This window comes from Podarcis tiliguerta, assembly GCF_965153285.1.
Source record: "Podarcis tiliguerta genome assembly, chromosome: Z".
Lineage (NCBI taxonomy): Eukaryota > Metazoa > Chordata > Lepidosauria > Squamata > Lacertidae > Podarcis > Podarcis tiliguerta.
The window spans coordinates 38072906-38093684 of NC_139553.1; the positions used below are offsets into that span (position 1 = coordinate 38072906).

Here is a 20779-nt window from a genome sequence, read left to right on the forward strand (position 1 = left end):
TCTTAGTTTACTGATTTACTAGAGTCCTGGAGCCACTCTGTCTGCCTTAGCTTTACATAGCAACAACAACAGCACTATTCCACAGACTACTACTCCATTCACAATCCATACAGCTCTCTGACATGAGGCCCAGAGAGGCTGGCTACTTTTATAGGGAGAACGAGTCATCACCCAAGATGAGTCACAAGTCACAGTGACTTAGCAGTTTGCTGTTAACAGTTAGCAGGCTTAGGCTTGAATGACTGAGTAGGCCTTGTAGGCCTTACAGCTTCTTCTGCTCTCAAGAACCTTTGTCTCATGACAAATTACGCCAGGAGGGCGTCATGGATTCACTTAAATAGAATGTGCATCCCCTTTGTATAGGCAAATATACAAGCAGCCCTACTTGCATGAAGCTCAGTTTGTGATACAGAGCACCCTTTTACTATTTCCTGACCAATGTGCTAGTGTGGTACATAAAAGTTGCAAGTGGGAGACTGAGAGGAGCAGTGCTGTGGCTAACTGGGAAGAACACCCCAAAGTCTGGATGACATGTTTGACTTAAACCAAAGAAAACAGAGCCCTGCGCAGCCTGGTGTCATGTCCCCAAACTGTAGGCAGCAAGATTTCTCTGAGGGTACATTCAGATGTGAGGAATATTGCATTACTTTTCATGATTATAATGCTGGTGCTTCTTTCCTGTTTTCTAATTTTCCTTTCAAACCTGTTGCTGTGTTATGGAACTGTGGCTTTTTGACCAATATACTGACAGGTCATGATTACTTTCATTCACACCACATTCACCACCCCCATGACTCCCCCATGAAAAGAGCAGGAAAGAACTGAATGCTGATATACTGCCCCATATATATTTTTTCACGTTACTCTCACAATTTTCCAGATTAAAGGGGCTGCAAATGGATTTCTTCTGGAATCAAATCACATGGAAATGAGCACTAAGCTTGTGCTATATTCCCATTAGTTTTCCAGAAGTGGCTTTTAAATCATGTGAAAGCTCAAATATAATGTGGAAGTTAGGGAAATGTCAGGTTAATGGAATAAACTACCATGTAAATGTAGCCTGGGTGTTTTTACATGTTAAGGAGATGAGAACATAAAACGAATTCAGTGCCACTATTATAAAAGTGGGAGAAAAATGTCTCCCTATCCATTTTTTCCATGTTCTAAGCAGTTCTGAAAGAGGCTGTTCAAGTGATTTGGACATCATATTCTCATGCTTCCAGTGATAACAGCAAACTATAAGATTGGTTAGTTCTGAATGCATTTGGATCAGAACTAAAATCTTGAAGTTATCAGTTTTGTAGACAAACTACTGTGGTTTAGAGACCCCTGGCACTGTCATAGCTAACAAAGCTGGTAAAAGGTGTTTTTCACCACAGCCAACTTTTTTGCTATTGTTTTAGATGGCAATGGGGAGACACCACTTGACTAAAAGTTGAGGGAGTCATAACAATGCTGACTCCAGTTCTTAGGATTCCCTCGGGCAAGATGCCTCCATCAGGTCTTTGTTCTCCCTGCCAGAATCCTCTGTCCCTGGTCTAATTCATGGAGAGGAAGGCAGGTAAGCAAGAAGGTGATGGCAGCTGTTGTTAACTTTCTGCTCACTGCCATTGCTTTTGAACTGTCTGCCTCTAGACCAGAGAGATGGAGAAAGCAGGCAAGTGGCAAAGGGAGCAGCATGAAGGCAAGGAGGCTAATGTGATCAGCAGTGGGACCTGCATGAGATGTGGGCTTCAACAGATGTTCTTCCTTGCCAAGCCCTAATGTCAGCCCTGAGTCAGAAGATGGAGATGCTGGATTTAATTTAAGGGCCCCCCCTGCCCTTTCTTCCATGATTTGGCCACTACTGCTCTTCATGTAATATTTAAAGCTACCTTCTTGGAACTGCGTTTAGGTACATGAGAAACACAAGAAGCTGTCCGTTCATTTAGCTCAGTACTATCCACACTGACTCGCAACAGCTGTCCACAATTTCAGACACCCCTACCTGGAGATGTCAGGGATTGAACCTGGGGCCTTTTGCATGCACAGCCGATGCTTTTCTGCTAAGCTATGGCCTCTTCGTATGGCCTTGAGTCTGATGTTCTGGCTCCTTCTTAAGCAGTGGTGGGTACCAGTGTTTGCACCAGGGAACAAGTTCAGAGTTTCTTCACTCTCCCCCGCCTCCCTTTCCAGGGGTAGCAATAAACTATCCAGTCATAAATGATTTAATGGAGCATGAAATAACACACAGTGGCTTCGAGCCAGAAGACAGGATATTTTACCGAAGAGAAGTGGTTATTAGGAAGGTCATTTTGGTTATTGTTGTAATCGAAAGCTATCACACCTCTGGTGTTTAACACGATGGGGCGATCACTGTTACAGTCTGATGGCAGTAAAAAAAAAATGATAAAAAATAAAGAACGGGAAGCATTACATTCCTTCTCTCTTTTTTCTCTCAACAGCAGGAAGCAATGGTGTTTCAATACCTTTCATTATAGCTCATTTTACACCCCAAAAGATAGCAGAGTCCTAGTAGGGCTCCGATGTACCTTTCCAAAACATTGACATTTGATGGTGAGATTGGAGCGCCCGAGAAAGGGGCATTATGCTATTCTGTTTGACGTGTGCATAAGGAGAATGTATCTGTGTCTACAACTCTGAGGGAATCATGAATCAAAAGTGTCCCTTTCAATTGTCACTCATTTGCCACTCTAGGAAAGCAATACAAAACATATCCCCTTGTAAATATTTCTGGAATATGGAGAGGAGAATGCAAACATTCAATTTTGGTTGCACAGAGAGGAAGACTGTCTTTGCAACAATCTGCTTCAGGAAGTCGGATCAGCCGTATACAGCAGCATATCTTTTGTGGCAGATATCTGTAAAGCTTTGTGAAAGGTTTTCTAAATTTGATTGGATCAACAGAGAGTATGGACTGGGGTTGCATAATTCTTTGCATGCTTTTTTTTTGCAGTCAAACCAGTGGCGTAGCGTGGGTTGTCAGCACCCGGGGCAAGGCAAGTAATTTGCACCCCCCTAACCCGTGGATTTGCGCCCCCTAACCCTAACCCCCAGATGTTGCGCCCGGTGCGGCCGGCCCCCCCTGCACCCCCCACGCTACGCCACTGAGTCAAACTTCCCCTCCTCCCCAAATCTTGGTTTCCTATTCACAGAAGCAACAGGGCCAGGGCTACTTGAGAATGTTACAGGGTGATGTAGGGTTAATCAGTCTCTCTTTCTGCTTAACCTAGCTCACAGGATTGGTGTGAATATAACCTGGAGAAACAGCTTACATGTTGTTCATAGCTACTGTTTTTGGGCAACAATAGAAATTTTATTTTTAAAAAATTATAATAAAATTTCCCCTCTAGAGAGGAAAAAAAACCTGACGAAGTCCATGGATCGTGCTGCTGATCCACTCGAATTCAGAACCCATGGCTGCAGCACTGAAATAAAATTAAAAATGAGGAGCCAGTTCATGCACCTCTTGCATCACATCTAGTTTGACCTTGTGTTTTTTAGATGTTTGTGGGAAATGATGGAATTTTGTATGTGTGAAATGAGATTCTTCAAAAAAAAACAACCCCCAAAAAACATTTTTTTTTTTTTTGTGGTGGTGGGGAGACAAATCTCATTGAAATTGCTAGGTGGGTGCTGCCACTTATGCTAACCTTATACAGCAACCTTATGGAGAGCTAGTGTGGTGTAGTGGTTAAGAGTGCTAGACTAGGATCTGGGAGAGCAGAGTTCTAGTCCCAACTTCACCATGAAACTCACTGGGTGACCTTGGGCCAGTCACAGTCTCTCAGACTAACCTACCTCACAGGGTTGTTGCAAGGATAAAACAGAGCAGGGAGAACTATGCACACCACCTGGAGATCTTTGGAGAAAAGGTGGAATATAAATGCAGTATTATTAGTAGTAATAATAATAATATAGTGGATAAGGGTTTTTCATATTTTCCTGCTTTTTTGAAAAATAAAGAAGTAGTTTTGTGACATTCAGGAAAGCAAGACTCTCCCCACAGGCTGCAAATTTCTGTGAGACCCAGTAAGGTAAGAAGCAACTCCTTTCTGAAAGTGCTGGGGCAATATCTCATCCTCCCCCAGAACAACAGTAACAACAAAAAGAGCAGCAGAAAATGTTTTTACAGAAAAAGAATATTTTATGGGCGGGGGCACCTGGGAGGGATGGATTTCAGCCTGGCCTGGAGGATCTTTTCCATCCCAAGAACCTCATTCCCCTTCTGGGTAACAGTCCTGGAGGCACCTGCCAGTGGGGGGCAGGACTAGAGGCAAAAGTGGGCAGAGTAACCAGTGTTAATGCTACCTTTGTATAGTAGGCTCATATCTTCACTTGGGTACAGCTTTATTCTTGCCCTCCATCCAGACAAGCAAGAAGCATTATCAAAGGCATATTCCTGCCAGACAGAAAGGCTCAAGTGGGGTGGGGTGCAAAGCAGGGCTGACGAGGGGTGTGGCTTGAAGAAATCCATGAGGGCCATATAGAGACCTGAGGGCCACATTTGACCCCTGGGCCTGAGGTTTCCCATGCCTGGTATAAAGTCAATGAGTTTATGTGTGCATGGGGGGGGGGGCGGGGAGTGCACAGGTAGTGGATGCCTGAGGGTGGTACAAATATTTCTCTCATTCATAAGCAATACTTTTCTGTTTCACAAGTCAGCACAGAAGATGGCAGGAGGCAGAGCTTAACAAATACTAAGAGAATAAGCAACACGTTTTTTAGGAAGGATGTGAACTTAAGAGATCATTTCTTTCAACGTTCACATCTGTATGGTTTTCTCTTTCGCCTTTGTTTTGCAGGAGATGCTAGTAGATCTTAATAAGCATAGCCTGTATCTATTACATCAGGGTATTGCAGAAGACAGGCATTTAAGATCCTCTTAATCTTTTGAAGATCCCTACTGTATTCCTGAACACCTGTGCCTCTCTTTAAGTTGCCCTTGCTTTGAGGGTTTAAGTTAGACCCTTCCACGCACACCCCATGGCATTATTTGAACACAGACAGGGATGTGTGTGTGTGTTGTGTGTGTGTCTAGGAATAAGATCTTTGTTTTCATTGGTGTGTTGATTCCCCCCCCCCCCTCTTTCCAAGGGATAAAAAACAAGGCTATAAATCCCAGCGGTGGAACTTGAAGAATTGGGTTTGCGTGGTTGAAATCTTTTGAAAATTCTATAAAGCAGTAAGAGGCATTGTTCTATTCAATTTTGAGCTATTGATCCAACTGAATGCTTGTTTGGAAATTGCCTTTGCAGCTTTATTTCAACATAAGAAACACTTCTCCCCCCTCTCCCGCCTCTCTTTAAAGATTGGGTATGTGGGAATTTAGTGTACAAGGGCCACATGTTTATGTGCCTCAAATATTTATGCACATTTAAGAGATTCTGTCCTTGAATTAAGCCATTGCTTAATACCTTCAGACTGAACATTTGTGTTTGCTGAGTACAACTGAACCTACCATTTACTGACACCAGTAGTTTCATCTACTTCCCACATTGCAAAGATCGGCAAAGCATTCCACTTTGCTTCTGTTTGCATGGCTACTTGAATGGGACATTAAACCACCACTGCTTTTCTTTGACGGGTAATAATTTCAGCTATCTTATTGGACCAGTCAAGAAATGATATAATGCAAGGGTAGGGGAGCCTTTTTCATTTCAAGCAGTATTGGAGCATAGTAGTGCTGCCTGGGGTGGGCATGCAGGTGCCCCAAGAGGTAGGCCCAGCACAAAGGGAGCTTGCTGTACCTCCAGGTCAAGCGTTACTCAGGGTGGAGCTGCTGCAGCTGGCACACTGCTGCCAAGGAAAGTGGGCGGCAGGGTTGCTGCGACTCCTTTCTCTTTCTCTGCCCCCGGGATAGGCTTGACCAAGGAGTGGAACTGTGGCTGCTTGTGTTGGGCCAATTCAGGCTCCAATGAGGGAGCCTGCATGGGGGCCCCTGGTCGCACCCCCTCAAAAAAGGCAACCCCAGCCCCTCCCATGCTACACCACTGAGACTGAGGACCAAATTCCCTTCTGAGCTACCTTCCAGGGTCAATGGTGGGCAGGACTGGAAGCAAAAGTGGCTTAAATGAAAAATATACCTTTGTAATAATAGGACATTTTTCTGCTCACTCACCCCTCTTCTGAACAAGCAAGAGGTATGAGTAGAGATCAAGGATATGTTCCAACTATGCAAAAACAACAACAAAAAACACTCAATGAGGGTGTGAAGCAGGGTTGGTGAGGGATGTGACTGGTCAGATAGGGAGGCATCCAGATCAAATGCATCCCATCCTCACTTGTATGCCAGAGGGAATGAGAAAATGTACTTACTGTTTATCCTGTCTTTCACCAAAGGTGCCATACATCATTTTTTCCCATCAGTGTTATCCTCATAACACCTTGAGAGGTACTGTAGCTTAGGTCGAGTGGTAGTTACAAGCACACAGTCACCAAGTCAACTTTATAGCTGAGTGAGAATTTGGCTCCTGGTCACCCCATGGTCTGACACACTAAAAACCACACCAGTTCACAACATTATGGCCTCAACTCATGCAGGTGATATGTTCTAATTCATTGGGTTTCAAACTGTATTATAGAACTGGCTTTTTTGGGAAGGTTATCAGGTTTCCAACTCCCACACATCCGAAGATTAGTAGAGATGCTTGATGAATTTGATTTCTGTTAATTCTAATGTGAAGTGACCTGATGTGAACCTTCTGAACAAATGTGCAGCCTGTAACATAATTATCCTTCAGATTTCATGCTTGTTTGAATTTTGCAATACCATTCCCAGCTCAAAAAGTATGTTTTAAAAAGTGCACATTGTGATAACATACTTTTTGGGCCCGTGGACAGATTTGCAAACCACAAAAGCTGTTGTGGGCGCCATGCACACACCACAACCAACTACACAACACAATAGATTCTGTTGAGTATAAAAATTATCTTTCAATACTATTTCAGTGGTAGAGGAAGAGCCACTGAAGATGCAAACATACACATGTGCACAGGTGCCACATCGACAGTCCTGAAATGCATGTTGAAATATGAAATTTCATGCAGAGATTTATTTCTTTGCATATTTCTAATTAAATCACTTCATCAGGAACAGGGCAGAATAGTCTTAGGTACAAACCCATTTGAAATTGGCACAGGCCATATATGGATTTCCCTGCAAATACAGCACTTTCACGACATTGGGGTGAACAGTGCTCCGTGCATAAAATCCCAGAGGTTTCCAGGTCATGTGTGGTTACCCCCCCCCCCCCCATTCCCTCTATTCAGGAATTCATGTGCAATGTCCACAGGGAGCCACCCCGGGCAAGGCCAGGGGTGCAGCCCATTCTTTGCATTCATCTTCATAGATCACATGTGAAGGAACCCAGAGGCAGCTCTAAGGGAGTGTGACCAGTGCAGTTGTACCAGGCGCAGAGCTTCTAGGGTGCTGGAGCAGGCCCCACCACTATTACTCCAATGGAAGGTGAGAGGTGGGGGGGTGCGTGCCAGATTTTGGCATCACACAGACACTTTACTATTATGGCACCCTGAGTTGGCCCAAAAATTGGCACCCCCCACCCAGTCCTTGTGCCATGCTGGCTTTGGGAAGGAGATACAAGGGCTCTAGCAGGGACCTAGAGCCCTACCATCTCCCCCAACATGGGAAAGTGCTAAGCAGGCTTTGGAAAGGAGGTGGGAGGACTCTGTCAGAGCCCTCATACCTCCTTCCCATAGCTGGGCAAGTGCTTACTGGACACCCTTTCTGCTTGGCACCCAGTGCAGGGCAACTGATTGCTCTGGCCTAAAACTGTGTTTCCTGTTGGAGTAGCCTACTACTCCCAGAATTAATCCCCTTCCCAAAGAATGGAAAATATTAAACAGGTGGCTCTCTGGCCTGAATCCATTGTCTCCTAACTAGCTATCACCTTCAGAAGATAAGTAGAACCTTGCTAGATCAGTTTGAAGGGCCTTCTAGTTCAGCCCCTCACTTTCCACAGTGGTCAACTTCAAGAAGGCTGCCTACACTCTGCAGGATCAGATCCTTGGTTCTGTTGATGTTGAGCAGAGGATTCAATTCTATGGGGCTATTTCAGAGGGTGGAACATAGGGCGGGAAGGAGAGGCATGCATTAGGCAGAAAGAAGGAGAGGTCAGGTGGGAAAGCTGCTTGCAAACGAGCACTGTGCCCTGCAGTCCACATTCAAAGGCATCCCCACTGCCACCCAGAAGACGCAGCCAACCTGCTTTCATTTGCCTTTTGCTGCTGTTTCCTGGCTGACTTGTTGCTGTTCTTCTTCCTGCCCAGTGCCAGCCTCTTCTTTCTGCATGATGCCCCACTTCCTGACAGTACCAGATTGCTTTGGGTGGCCCAGCTCATGGTGATCTGGGGCTGTCTCCATCTGCCTGGGGTGAAGTCCAATTTGGTGCTTTGTCCAAATCTGGTGCACAGCCCACATAGCAAGTGATTGATACGGGACCTGGTTGTAGATTAAACCCTAGAGCAGTGGTATTCCAGGAGGTACAAGGAGTATAATATTGTGCCCCCCACCATTACGCTCTTCATGCACAGACATTTTGAATGTCTTTCATTCGGTGTCTCTTTCACATTTAGATGTGAAATTACTGTCTGCTTAATATTTGCAGCACTTAGTTCAGTTTAAGTTCAATGCAATTGTGTGGTTATTTGATGTACTGCACTGCATTCTACCTAGGATGAAAATAGGTTATTGACTTTCAAGTTTCATAGAGTCGTACATACTTTTGCAAAGCAGTATCGATCTGTCTTCAGTTTGGGAAGGTCAGCATAAAGTTTACTGTTAGGTATCATTGCCTGCTTTTTCAGTACTCTGTTCTGGAAAGCTGTTCCTGTCCAAGCTTTTGCTGTTGTCAGCAAGTTGGCCAGAATGTTTGAGTTTGTGTGCTTCATAGTGCAGTGTTTAAGGCACTAAACTATAAACTGGGAGGTCCCTGGTTTGAACCCTGCCTCTGCCATTGATGCATGAAGTGATATTAGGCAAGCCATTCTCTCTCAGGCTCATCCATGTCTATACTATGGGAACAATACTATAGAGCAGGGGTGAGGAAGCTTTTCCAATTAGAGGGCCCAATTCTCTTCTGAACAATCTTCCGAAGGCTGCATGCTAGCAGTAGGCAGGTCCAGAGTTAACAGTGGGGGAAGCAATGAATGTACCATTTGCCTTTTACAGTAGACTAGATTCTACCTCCTACTCACCTAGCAGTTCAAAAGCACGTCAAAGTGCAAGTAGATAAATAGGTACCGCTCCAGTGGGAAGGTAAACAGTTTCTATGCGCTGCTCTAGTTCACCAGAAGTGGCTTAGTCATGCTGGCGACATGACCTGGAAGCTGCCTGCAGACAAACGCCGGCTCCCTCGGCCTGAAAGAGAGATGAGCACGCAACCCCATAGTCGTCCATGACTGGACCTAACAGTCAGGGATATCTTTACCTTTTAGATTCATACACACTCACCCCCTTCTTTCTCTTCCATCTAGACAAGCAAAGGGGCATTGTTAAAAGTTCAAGGATGCATTTTCACCAGGCAAAACACCCAGGGCTGGTGAGGGTTGTGACCAGATAGAAAGTTTAAGGGGTGCATTTGCCACTCAAGCCTGAGGTTCCCCACCACGGTTATACAGCCATAGGCTATATCAAATTTGCCATTCTATTCTCACATGTCCAATTTGGAACATCTTTTTCTTTGTGTGAGGGTTGAATTTTATGCAAAGAAGAGTAATGGAAGCAGTGTCTTCTGTTTCCCCAAATAGTCACGGGTAGGGCAATATGGGCACTTAGGAGCACTGTTGTTGCCGTCCTCACTTGCCATAGCAGCAAACCAAACATTTAAGAAAGAAATACTTCCCTCTACCAGTAAGCTCTTGCCCACTGGAAATTACTTAGAATTTCTCTCATTCCTTAGAGATTGACCAGTAGGATATTTGTGGAGGAGGGGATTTCTCTCACCGTTAATTAGGATTAATAATAGACAAGGGTGCTTATTTGAAGAACAGTGAAAACAACCGTAAACTGAGACTGAGGTGAATGTGGTCAGAACTATTTTCTAAGCCCACAGACTCATCCGATTTCCTCTATCCTTCATTCTCTTCCAGTTGATGACGATCCCAGCCACCCACCCACTCCAATTTCCTCCAACTGCTCTACCTTACTTTCTTTAAAATTCCATATTTCAAGTGATCTGTTCTCCATCACAATTCAAACACTCTAGCTCAGCAGTAGAACATCTGCTTTGCATGCAGAAGGCCCTAGCTTCAATCCCTGGCATCTCTGAGGATGACTCAGGGAGACTCCCCTCTGAAATCCTGGAGAGCTGCTGCCAGTCAGTGTGGACAAGTCCAAGCTAGATGGACCAAAGGTCCATCAGTATAAGGCAGCTACTTATGTTTGATTGTTCTACACACAAAGCCCATCCTTGGTTCATGCCAAGGAAGTATTACACAAAAGAACAACTTATTGGTAATCTTTTGTTATGGATCTGCAACATCAAACTGATCTTTCTGCAAAGACTTTCGCATTATACTGTTTTGAATACCTGATTGCTTTAACTCCAGTTCCTTTGACCCTTTGCACCATGGCATTCCTTTTAACAATGCTTTATGGTTCTAAAGCCAGCAATGTGATGAGTGTCCTTGACTCCTTTGACGCTGCCAGTCAAATTTCTCATCCCTCATAGGCATCTCTTTGGAGCTCCTTAGCTTGCAAGCATTTCGTAATGAGTAAATCAAACCACCCCTTCTAACATGTTAATAGTCTTAATTTCCTTCTTCCCCTCAAGGTGCCAAATCTTGATTGCTATGTTAGGAATATGAAAATTAGTATTGAAAAGTAGGACAATGATCAGAGGCGCTGATGCTGTTTCAGTGGAATGCTGATAGAAAGAAATGGATTGGAGTTGGCTATTGGCCAGTGAGAGGGAAAGCTTGCCAGTGAGGGTGAGGGCTCTAGCTCAGTGGAAGAACAGATGTTTGGATGAAAATGGTCCTGGGTTCAATCCCTGGCATCTCCAGGTTTGGTTGGCACACATCCCCAAATGAAACACTGGAGAGCTGTTGACAATTACTGTAGTTCAAGAAAGCCAGTGTGTTGCCCTCCAGTTGATTTTGGACCTGTTGGCCTGTCCTATCTTCCCTGATCATGGGGCTGATGGGATCTGGACTGCAACAACATCTAGAGGGCACCATGTTGGTTGTTGCCAACCAGGCAGTACTGACCAATCGACTGACATGGCAGAGGGCACTACTTATGCTGCAGAGGGGCTAAGTAAGCATGGAGCTTCCAAAGAAAGATGCAGGGCGCTGGGAGATGGGACAGTCAGTGTCTACAAAGAGAGTGGTGTGGTTTGACTCTGTATTTCATGATCTCATACCCCTACCCCTCATTTGATGGCAGTGTGTTTTATCTCACATCATTAAACATATGGTAAGTAGTCCTGCTGCACTTGGGGCTGGTTCAGTGGGGCAGATGGGGCAGAACCCCACCAACCTCACTCTGCTCTAAGCCAGGACCTACCTGCTGGCCTCCTTTCTTGCAACCAGTCTGAAGGATAGCTCTACCTGTCATCTTCCTCCTCCTCCTCCCCATTAGTGCCATCTTTGTATAATTCTGCAAGCAGGAGGATGAGGTGGGCAAACTAGAATTGGTTGGCTCTGCCTCTTATTACCTCTGCCTCTGCACGTCATTGACATGGGCTCTACCAACTGTTGGTCTCCCTGTCTTCCACACTGCCAATCCCAATGGGCACTGAGCACTCTCAAACTGATACCAATGCCCCAGTTTCTGAGAGGATAATACCCTGCTTCTGGATCTGTTTGCCACTCCTTTGAGTTGCCACTTGCCTACCTGCTGCAGCAGCAGTAAAGGGAGTTGTTATCTGGGGGCTTCCCAAAACCTGGATCCAATCATACAATACTGGGGTCATGCATCTAGCCCACTCTAAGGTTGCATTCAGACATGAGGATTATTGGGTTTGTTCTCCTGGTTAAACTGCTGCCTGATTTGCATTACCTGTTGCATTATGGATTTGTGGGGGTTTGTCATGATAAATTTCATCCACACAACTGGTTGTAGTGTGACACAACAGCAGATGTCATCAGGCACATGACACACCCTTAATGGCGATGCATGCTTCTGCTCCCCCATGATTCCCCCATGTCTTTGGCAGGAAGGAACTGTATGCTGGGATAATGCCCCAAATTTCTTCTCATGATTTTCCAGGTTAAGAGGGTTGAAAATGTACCTTTTCTTTTCTTTTTCTGGAAGTACTTAAGATGGAAATGAGCACTTAATTCTACTAGATTCTGCTAGATTTCCAGAAGCTGTTTGCATGCTGTGTGAAAGGTCACATAAGATCACATAAAATGCAGACATTATCAGATAAGGAAACCAGGAAGATGAAGTGAAATGCAACCAACAGAATAATAGAATTATAGAGTTGGGAAGCACCTGAAGTATATCAACTTCCAATAACAAACTTAGTTGGTCTCTAAGGTGCTACTGGAAGGATTTTTTTTATTTTGTTTCAATTACGGCAGACCAACCCGGCTACCTACCTGTAACTAGAACTTCTGACAATGTACACTGAGATACTCAACAAGTAAAAAACAGGGAGGAAATTGAGATAATGGTTGACCATGAGTAGCATTTCAATAGGAACAATTCAATCAGATAACATTATTAGTTATAATGAAGGACCCAGTTCATACAACTGGGATGGAGAAGAACCTGTGGCCCTCCAGATGTTTTTGGACCCTCCATCAGTTTCAGTCAGAGTGGCATAGGTCAGTAAAGATAGGAGTTGTAGTCCAACACCATGTGGAGGGCCACAGGATTCCCATCATTGCTGTTCTAGTTCAGAAGTGTACTTCCTTTTATATATTTTTCTTATCTCTTGTGGAATAAGTCCTTATACTGAGCATATAGTTGAACTCTGCTCCTGAATCCTATTGCTGGATTTTGATTAAGGATAGAATTGTTCCACTTTCTGGGGCACCATATGAAGCATTTCTGAACTAGTTAATACTCTGGTGTTGTCTCTCTCTTTCCCAAGGGCATTTTAATGAGGGGAAATTGCTTGTTACCAAATATGTTTACCTGTGTTGCAATTAAAGTAATGAAAATGTGTTCGAGATTAATCAAAAACTGCTGTAGATATTACAGATAAGGAAATCTTCCCCTGCTGACTCCATATATACACAAGTGATTGTTAAAATTAATATTACTATTACCAAACTGATGTTGTGACATTAATTTTCGGTAATTCCCCTCCCACTCTGGTATTCCATTTTGCTGCTACATCCATACCTCCTGAAATTGCAGAAAGTCTTTAACATATCCACTTAATATTTCTCAGAATGAAAGTGGTTTGTGTGTCAGAGAGAATCAAAGAGTTGACAGATGGAGGCACAGCAGAGTGCAGCTGTTTATCTCAGTACAGTAGAGTCCTGCTGAGGTGTTTTTGTAAACTGGAAGGCCCAACATGTGAGGGATGTTGGGATGAATGTGATGGCTCTGCCCCCTTGTACACACCATGGTATGTCAGTTCAAGAGTGATGGCCTGAAGTAGTGGAGGTATTTGATTTTGTTTGAAGTTTAATGAGAAACTACCCAGTTAACGGGTGGAGCTGTGGGTTAAACTACAGAGCCTAGGGCTTGCCAGTCGGAAGGTCGGCAGTTCGAATCCGCGGAACAGGGTGAGCTCCTGTTGCTCGGTCCCTGCTCCTGCCAACCTAGCAGTTTGAAAGCACATCAAAAGTGCAAGTAGATAAATAGGTACCGCTCCAGCGGGAAGGTAAATGGTGTTTCCGTGCGCTGCTCTGGTTTACCAGAAGTGGCTTAGTCATGCTGGCCACATGACCCAGAAGCTGTACGCTGGCTCCCTCGGCCAATAAAGCGAGATGAGCGCCGGAGATGAGCGCCGGAACCCCAGAGTCGGTCACGACTGGACCTAATGGTCGGGGGTCCCCTTACTTTTTACCTAGTTAACGCATATTGAACCAATATGCAAAAGCACATATACCCTTCAAAATTCATACTTCTCCAGTTTTAGTGATGAGGTTTTCCAACCAATGAGTCCCAAAATGCATATACTAGGGTAAAGTGTGCTTAACAATGTGCACATTAGTGAAAGCGACATACAGAAATGCATTATATTTAGAGGAAGCTGCTTGTAAAAAGATGCATATTGTTGAAACTGCATTTAAAAACTGGTTTATTGGGAGAAATTAACACAAAAATGCTGATGAAATTCCAAGAGGGTTGTTTTTTATTAAACAACAACAACAACACAAATTGCTATGGAAATGGGGAGAAATGAATGTAAGATTGAAATAATGAGAAACTGAAAGAAACCAAAGCTGCCCATCTCCAATGCTTATGGAGGCTTCTGTTCAATGCAGGACCTGGGAAAATCAGAATCCTACATTGTGCACATGTGGAACAGATGCCCTTCATGTAAACTATCATTTGGGAGACATCAAAGACCAATGCAGGCACTCTCCTGCTACTGCAATTAGAATTGTTTGAGGGGAGACACACTCGCAAGCTCCACTCCATCCATTGTATCTCCATTGAGGGGAATACATCTGCAGCAGGGGTTCTAAATGGTATTAAGATTGTCTCTCCAAGCTCTGCTGCAGATTAGGGATCAGGAAGAAATGTGCACTGCAATGTGAGCCCACCAAATGTGCACTTCTCTCTCCCCCCCCCAAAAAATAATAATAATAATAGAATGTGGGTCAGTAGGCAGCTATCCTTTGAAATCTGCAATTCTCTATGTTTTGTAGTGCAGTTTTCCAAACAAATGCATACAAAAATCTATGGGAAAGTATGCAGAAAATGCCTAGATTGGAAAAAATGACATTATATATTAGGAAAATTGGCTTGCAAAAATGTGTACATTAAAATAAATTTGCTCTAAAATGGTGGTGAATTTTCATGAAGCCTTTTCTAAAAAAAGATAATGATGATAATTGCAAACTGATGTAGAATGCAAATAAGTGAATTTAAGATTGGAAAAATGAGAAACTGGGAGGAACAAAATTGGCAGGTCACTCTCATCCCCAGTAGTTTTTCATATACTTTGGTCTCCCACAATAACTTTTGATTTCAGAAATATCTATTGTATATGGGGACCAGAGTTGGACTGAGATTGTGGTTTGGGGGACTGCAAAAGAAAGGATGAATATTTTGTGTTTTGTCACCACTGTGCTCCTTATTGCAGTCACCACACCCACAACCACCTGCTCTTCGTAACACAGGAAAACTCCTAGTGGACTTTTAAAGAACACTGTTGTTGAGCTGTGTGTACACATGGCATGTGTATATGTGCATGCACGCACACACACATTTAATTTTTTCCCTTGTTTTGTTTTTAACCTTCAAACATGCTTTGGCAAAGTCACACTTCATTTTTAATAGGGTCATTGGACTAAAGAACCATAATTCTTCATGACATGTCAACCATTGCATTCAAACAATTAATTAGATTATAGAAGACCAAAATGCTTTTCATTCCCTAATTATACCTACACAATATAAAATGACCCTTTCACTTCTCCTCCTTCCCCTCTAATTAATTCTAATACGAGAGTGGTGATGTTTCATGGCATTCAAACAAATAAATCACATAAAGGCGTTCACACCAAAAACGTTTTGTAAATCAAAAGTACTCAGGTTGGTTTTAGCCATAACTTTGAATTAAATGCTTTTGAAGTCAAATAGAATACACTTCAACATAATACTCTCATTGAATACTGCATCGAAATTTGTGTAGCCCAGTTCCCAACAAGTCTGTCCTCTGAGTCAGGATTCAGGCAGATGCACCAAAATGTTAACTAAACAGCAACTTTTCTTTCAACAGCAACATAGCATACAGTGTAGATGACTGCAAGTCAAGCAATGAAACTAAGAAGGGCCAGGAAGTGGGCCCTTCCATTCATATAACCTTCATCCACAAACCTACCCCAGTCAGCTTTTCATTGTGGTAGAGCTACACATAGGCAGACCTACAGAGTAGTGCTTCCAGGACATTGTCACCTGTATAATGCCTCCAAATTTCAACCAATTAGCACTTATCATTTTCCCTTCTGGAAACAAAAGAACACCTTTGACACAAAATGCTCTAGAAATGCATTGTATTTTGACATTGGGATGTATTCATTACCTCAGCCAGTGGATTGGACTTTCAGGAGACCCCCATCATTTTTCATAGGCAAGAAAGTGTCAGCAGGTTAACACAACCCATATGATGTTGTTGGGGGACGTTCCTCTAACCAAAGACAGCTTTCTTGCAGGTGTTTTACTGGCGTAGAAAAAAATTACTCCAAATACTGTTCACGTTAATTCTCTATTGTAATACATTTTGCCTGGACATTTAAAATATGTCACAATATTTCCATAACATTATTTACTTTAAAATATAGTTTTTATTGTTTGCAGTTAGGAGTGCAAAATCGCAGCCATTGGAAAACTACTGAGGTAGAAAACACACACACTCCCAAACGATTAGTGTGACTTTTTTTCAGCCTCTGAATAAAGAATAGGATATAAATTAATGGAGACTGGAGCAATGGGTGCTAGCCATGATTGCTATGTTCTTTCCCCATTGTTGGAGGCAGTGTGCTTCTGAATACCAGTTACTGGGAATCACAAGTTACTGGGAATCTTGTATTCTTGTCCTCCTTAGGGGCTTCCCAAAAGCATCTGTTGTCCACTGAGAGCAAGATGCTGGATTAGAAATGATCGAGAGGGGCTCTTCATATGTTCTTATAAACTTACATTGCAATAAGGTCCAGAGATCATCTCAGACCTATTATGGCTTCAGTTTTGGACCCCTCAGTGCTCTTGCCCTCTCTGAGTGCTAAGCAACATAATAATTATTATTGAATTGCAGCTGCTAACTTCCGATCTTCTGTCCCATGCTGTACAGATGTTCAATGTGCAGCAATTGTTTCTTTGAGATATGTCTCTTCTGGGTGATATTGGGTACATGGGGATTAATTGCCCTCCAAATGAGGGATGAGACTCTTTCATCATTTTGCGGCTATTAACTTACAAATATTCCATAATATATCAAGGAGACAATTTTTATAATTCCATGTTGGCACAATATCTATTAAACTATAATTGAACTTTAATGATGTGACAGATACAAAAATAACTTCTTTAATTGAAAAGACAGCATTTGAAGGCTACTGTAGAGCATGTGCTCTGCTTTTGCTGGAATTGTAATCTATATTTCTCCCACCTGCCCCATTACTCAGACACCACGGTCTTGGATAATTATATTAGCATAGTCTTTGTGCCAGATGAGCATTGCATTAGACTCAGTTGTGGGATTCTACAGGCTGCTGGCATATTAGACTATTCTTGTCATAAAATGGAAGGTTTACAGTCTAGTGTTATTGTGTGGAAGTATTCAGTTTGTACACTGCATTCCACAGAGTTTGGAGTGTGAACACTAGCTGGGCTTTTGACAAAGCCCATCCTTAGACCACTTAAGGTCTACACTTTTGGGGATCATGTCATTCAATGAAACATGTTTTGATATATACTGTATTGCATTACAGTCATTTGAAGGTGCTTGTCAATATGGTTTGCTATTGCTATTGTCCACATTGAAGTGTGCTGTGCTTCTGAGCTGAGTCCCTTCCAGGGGATAAATGGTTTAAATTAAGCAACCATTTTTAAAGTGTGTGTGTGAGTGAGTGAGAGAGAGAGAGAGAGAGAGATCCTTCTGAAGTAGTTTCCTGAAAAAAGGCATCTTCTAGACCATGTGAGGAGATCCTTTGGCCTTCTGGATATTGCTGAACTACAACTCCCATCATCTCTGGTCATTGGCTGGGTTTGCCTGGAGCTGATGGGAGGTGTAGTTCAGTAAAGGTACTCATTCTATACCTCCAGCTTAGCTCTTTAAATGCAAGCTACATGTCTTGACAGGTCCTCGGTGGGATTGATTAGGTTTTCTGAACTGCTGCCAGTTCATCCCACTCTGCTTCCATAATTTCTAAACTAGTTTCCCTTAATAAGTGAAGAAAAGTAATAGTTGGCTTTCTAAAAAAAAAAAAAAAAGGCACCCCCCCCTTTTCCTTTCCCACCTCCACCCCCTCAAAAAGATGTAGGAGATCAACAAACATGGATGGGGCAAAGTTATCCTTTTTATTTGTGCTTGATCAACTCAAATTAAGTTCAGCTAATTTCTTTGTCAAAGAACTCTCCCCAAATCTGCTGTCAATCTTCAAAGCTTACATCTTGTTTGCCTTTAGTCAAATGAAAATGATTAAAGATGCTTAATATATCTTAGCAGAAGCAACAATCTTAACATTTTCTCATATTCCTAAAATATAAGATGGCTGATTGCATTTAGAAGTCCATATTCATTTTGGAGCCATGAAAAATTGAACTGAATGGGGCCCATTTCGTTCAATGTTGGTTGCTTCAAGACAACCTGCTTATTGAGCATTCATCTTCATTTATTTGGACGCATGGAGTGCAAGAAGGCACTAATTTCTGTTCCTATTGTATTGTCACAATTTGTATTGCATCCATTTAGTTTGGCTTCTGCCAAATTCTCCATTCTCCTTCTTACTTACATTCCACCCACAAGGCAGGAGCCAGGGGAGGAGGGAAAGTCAGGGCAGTCCAAGGCGGAGGAAGGTGCACAGGATGGGCCCAAGGAAGAAGGGATTTTTCAGGTGAGGGACAGGTCAGTAGATCCCCCACCTTCCCCTGCCCCCTTGTCTCCTAGAACAAGGAGGGACTTGAAAAGGGATGAGTAGTGGGCACTTCTGAAACCTCTCAGAGGAGGGTAAACATATAAGTCAGAGGAGAGGAGGGGCCCCACTGTTGCTAGACTGCTCCATGGGGCCAGTGCCCAACAGCCTAGAGGCTAGAAGTGTGTAAGCATGTGTATCCAGAAACTGTGGAACCTGCTGCAAGTGCTTCTCTTGCCAATAAAGATGTGTGTCTTCCTTATCTAGGATGGGCCATGACATGTGTCAGTCACCAAGACTCAGCCTACTATTTCACATGGTTTATGTGATGATAATAATACTTTGAGCTCCTTGGAGGAAAATTGGGATTTTGTTGTTGTTGCTTAGTTGTTTAGTCGTGTCCGACTCTTCGTGACCCCATGGACCAGAGCATGTCAGGCACTCTTGTCTTCTAAATGTCCCAAAAGCTGGAGAGAGGCTGAGCCCATCTTGGCCCTGCTGGATTTGGACTCTGCTGCTGTGCCAGCTCTAGGCTGGTGCAGTGATTTACCTGTGCTTCCATTTTATGCCCACCTAGTGATAGTATGAGTGACTGACATGAACAATGGGGCAACAGATGAGGGGATGGCTCCCCATCACACCACACCAATGCCTAGTTCTGTAAATCAGAGAAAGAAGCCAGCTTGCTGCAAATGGATCCTTATAGCCAATGGATGAGTACAGACCCCTGTAATTTTTGGGGCTTTCCTTAAAAACATGCCTCTCTTCCAGGGGTGTGTGGCTATGAGAGCTCTGACAATCAGCTCCTGAACTTTGAAACGTACTGCTACACCCTTTCTGGTAACAGTTCTCCATTGTGGAGAATCAAGGTCTTCCACAAAAGTCTGGTTAAACTTGTGATCAGTACCAGTCATTAGTGAACGTTACATTGCTATTTCAGGAACGACACTCTTTGTAATTTCCATGTTATGTGCAAAAACATGACAGAGAGGAGGAGGAGGTCTATAAGCCAAGGTTCTATTTCTTTTCAGTCGCATGTCCTTCTTCCACTTCAGCTTCAAGGCCTCCTGTGTGGCTCGCAACTGAAAATAGCAATTGTAATTAGAAAGCACACAGCTTAGCTGGGTGCCACTGAAAGGACATTACAATAAAATCACAGCTACTTCCCCCCTCTCCTTTTTACATAGCAGAGAAGCCAGAGAAACAAAACATCACAACTGCAACTCCCCAATGCTTAAATAAATAAATACATGAGAATTCCTGATCATGGGGATGACTGATACTGTTTATAATCCTATTTCAACCTTTCCTATTCAGTGCACGAAGGTCAGGGGTTAAGGTGGTAAGGTGGAGCATGCAAACCTGTTGCCTTTCTACAGATACAGCTCTCTATTATCACCCTCAATCTACATCCATGCTGGGTATTTTCCAGAGCAGAGACTACAGCTCCCATCAGCCCCTACTAGAATGGTCAGTGTGGTCAGAGATTATGAGAGTTGTAGTTCAACAGCCAAGCCTAGACTGCTTCTGCATGCATTAGTGCTGATAGTAACACCCTTGCTAAAACTTTTACACTGGCTGCCCATGTTACCAGGTAAGATTCAAAGTTGTTGTATATGAAGTCTTCAACAACTTGGGTCCATGATACCTTAGTATCTGAGGCCTTATACCCAAGTTCAATTCCTGAGAGTATCCAAAGGAGCACTCATCTTACATAAGCCTAACTCAGACCCTCCAACTCAGACCCTTCCAGGAACATCCCTGCTTTAGAGAAGCCATCCTGGTTTCTGATTTCGTCCCGGAATGTCCTGCTTTTCCTTAGGATGTTTCATTGAAGAAATGTTGGGAGGTGTGGAGTTATCCTACCCCAAAACTGTCTGAAGGCAATCCTGTATAGGGAATTTTAAAAATGTTTTTTAATGTTTCTTTATATGTTAGAAGCTGCCCAGAGTGGTTGGGGCAACCCAGTAAGATGTGTGGGGTATAAATAAAAAAATTATCGTTATGGAATGGGACGTCCCTATTTTCAACGGATAAACATTGGAGGGTGTGC

General features: G+C 43.3%; 1 long non-coding RNA gene across 1 annotated transcript; it reads left to right on the top strand.

Moving 5' to 3' along the window:
- Positions 1 to 528: 528 nt before the first annotated feature.
- Positions 529 to 3562, top strand: LOC310668953. The gene is made up of 3 exons (XR_014506932.1): positions 529 to 628; positions 2445 to 2955; positions 3113 to 3562. It is a non-coding gene; the product is annotated as an uncharacterized lncRNA (long non-coding RNA).
- The last annotated feature ends 17217 nt before the right edge of the window (positions 3563 to 20779 follow it).